Below are 3149 nucleotides of genomic sequence, written 5' to 3'. Positions count from 1 at the left end.
GGTCACCACGTCCTAACATGGTTACCGGTATAGGTCAGGTTCGGTGTACAAGCATTCACATAAAAAATCTATACACATAACTGGCACGTAACATACATACAAATAAACAGTCTTGGGGTTATTGGGCCGGCCCTAACATTCACACATTCAAACAGAACACAGCAACACACAGTCCATTTAACAGATAGCCCATGATACACATAATGGCCCAATAACCAAAGTGGACAACCCAGTCGCAACCAGGAGGTCTCGAGTCGCAACCAGGAGGTCTCGGCTTGTCACGTTATGGTTGCGAGTCGCAACCGTGTGGTCTCGAGTCATCATGCTGTGGTTGCGAGTCGCAACCGTCGTAGTCTCGAGTCGCAATCGTGTGGTATCGAGTTGTCACGCTTTGGTTGCGAGTCGCAACGGCGTGGTCTCGAGTCGTAATGCCGTGGTTGCGAGTCGGAAACTGTCCCTTTCATGTACACGTGATGATGCAGAACCATCAGTCCGATTTGTACCAAGAATTCAGACCCAGATTAGGAAACAACCAATGAGGTTTGAGAAACAAGTTTTCCTAATCTGTCTATTTGTAAAAATGGATCAAATCATGAGGGTTTTCACCTCTTCAACTATCATTCAACATGTTCATCCATATTCAAAATTCTAGGGTTTTCATATTCAAACATACCATACATTTATGAACCAAAATCACACATGTTTTTAACAAGGTCATGATGTAAGAACAAAGAAACATACACTAACTAGTTCATGAATTACACACCATCCTAGGTTCATCATCTTTAAATAACACTTTTTATACAAGAACATGTTTGGTCATAAGAATCCATCATTCATCTCCAAATTATCTACCACTTAGTTTGAACATACAACTAGTCATTTTTGAACATGTTACAAGTATTTTATACATAAAAGTTTACACATAGTCAAACTTCACAAATCATCCTAAAATCATGCCTAATGCTACTAATCAAGCATTTTCTAGTTCATAAACCTTTCATAAATTCTATGCACATAAAGATAACACTAACCGGTTGTGAAGAAGAAGAATGAGCCGAAAACAAAGGAAGAAAATGAGAGAAGATAAAGTGTCCGAGTTAGTGGTGATGAACTTGTCCGAGTTTCTTGTCCGAGATCCTTGTGCAAATCCGAGCTTGATCCGAAAGTTGGAAGAGAAAGTGGGTTGTTGTTTGGAGTTTCTAGTGGGAGAGAATAGAAGAAGTGTGGGTGTGTGTAAAATGAAGCAAGTGGGGAAAAGGTTGGGATTTATACAAGAGGGTTTTCGGGTTGGGCTTGGGGTTTCGGCCCAAACCGGTTACGGCTCAAAGGCCCACTCGAGACCAAGCGGCCCACTCGCAACCGGGTGGTTGCGAGTCGTGGTCTCGACTCTCACACATATATATATATTACATACATATCACACATATCATGTAAAAGTCACGTTTCCATTTAATAATAATTATATATATACACAAAATATTACAAGGTGTTCGTTCGGAAAAACCTAGAGTGTCACATATTACGACAAAAGAATTGTTTTAGTATATATTCCATAACACTATGTTTTTAAAAGTTTAGACGTTTAAATTTACACGTGAAACAACATTGTTATTCTCTTAATAAAAGTTATAATTCATTCTTAGATTATGACGTGAGAATAAGTAGTGTACGTAATTACACTTAAACATCATATGTTAACATATGTATGTAATAACATACAACTATGTATATACTAAATATGTGTATAATTCGATTATGATATACATATATACTTAAACAAAAGAAACAGAAAAAAAAAACCAAAATTAACAAATAATGGCCACAAGTTCAAAATTTCGGTTAATTAAACGAGATCTAACTACCTTTTGAAACCCATAACTAATTTAATCAAAATTGAGATCTTAATGACATGCAAATGAGGTGTTAAAGGGGTCACTAGCTAATATTTAATAAGAAATCTAACTCAATGCACACAACCTTGGTCTAAAAACGTCTAAGTGGCATCCTTTTTATAACCTTGGTCTAACTTTTTACTTGTTGTTTAACTTATAAAAAATATTGTAGATTAAAATAGTAGGAACTTATACAATTCATAAATATATAAACTTATTAAACTTTTATAATATAAATTATAATGATAGGTAAAAGATTGAAACAACTACTTTTCTTGATTATAAAAAATTAGAAATATATTCTATTGTATTTTTATTTTAATTATTAGTTATGTAATATTTAAGCGTTGTTATATATAATTATTCAATATCAAAAACTTAATAGTTCATTATAATAATAACTAGCCTAACTATAGAAAATAAATATAAAATATGGTGATATTGTGTAAATGGAATGACGTTTATGTTTATGAATAATGTGCGTTGTAGAGAAAATAAGTATGTTTTTAAGTGATAAAAAATTACAGACGCGACGATTTAAAAACCGTAAAATTCACGATATTTTGTTCTCCTCTCCTCCAAATAAAGAATAGAAAATGTTATCTTCTTCAATTTTCCATGGTTTAGGGTTTGAAGAGTTCATATTTAATGAGAAGCATGACTACATAGTTGTCATATTACATATTTTATTCAGTGAAATAGCTAGATATCAATATTTAGGCCTTTTCTTCTTTAAATATATATATAATTCAATGGGAAAAAACTAAAAATTGAATCTTTTTTAATACCACACACTAGAAAAAGAATAATAAATTTAAAAAAAAAAGTATATATATGCGCATCCGGGGAATCGAACCCCGGTCAGTACCGTGGGAGGGTACTATGATACCACTACACTAGATGCGCTCTTTTGTTATTTGAGCTGACATTTTTACTTTTTAATGGATAAAGGTTGACAGCAGTAATCGAAGTTTAATTCTTCAATATAGACAAGTGACCCATGCATGATTCATGGGTATAATTTTATATACCGTACGACATGTGCATATATTTAAATGCTTTTTCAAACATTGGAAAACGATAATTAACTTTAATCACAATAAAATAAATAACAAATCTATTCGTATATTTACGAAAGATTTGTGTAAAAATGAGAACATTATCAAATACATAAAATAATTTATAAGGCACTTAACACTAAATAAATATAGGGAGTTAAAACTGTGGATCATCATCATCATCATTATGAGAATA

General features: G+C 32.8%; 1 non-coding gene across 1 annotated transcript; it reads right to left on the bottom strand.

The window, feature by feature from the left end:
- Positions 1-2730: 2730 nt before the first annotated feature.
- TRNAG-CCC lies at positions 2731-2801 on the bottom strand. The gene has a single exon. It is a non-coding gene; the product is annotated as a tRNA-Gly (tRNA).
- Positions 2802-3149: the final 348 nt, after the last annotated feature.

This window comes from Helianthus annuus, chromosome 10, assembly GCF_002127325.2.
Source record: "Helianthus annuus cultivar XRQ/B chromosome 10, HanXRQr2.0-SUNRISE, whole genome shotgun sequence".
Lineage (NCBI taxonomy): Eukaryota > Viridiplantae > Streptophyta > Magnoliopsida > Asterales > Asteraceae > Helianthus > Helianthus annuus.
The sequence above is the reverse complement of the archived record's forward strand: the minus strand, read 5'-3'. Positions and strand labels throughout refer to the sequence as shown.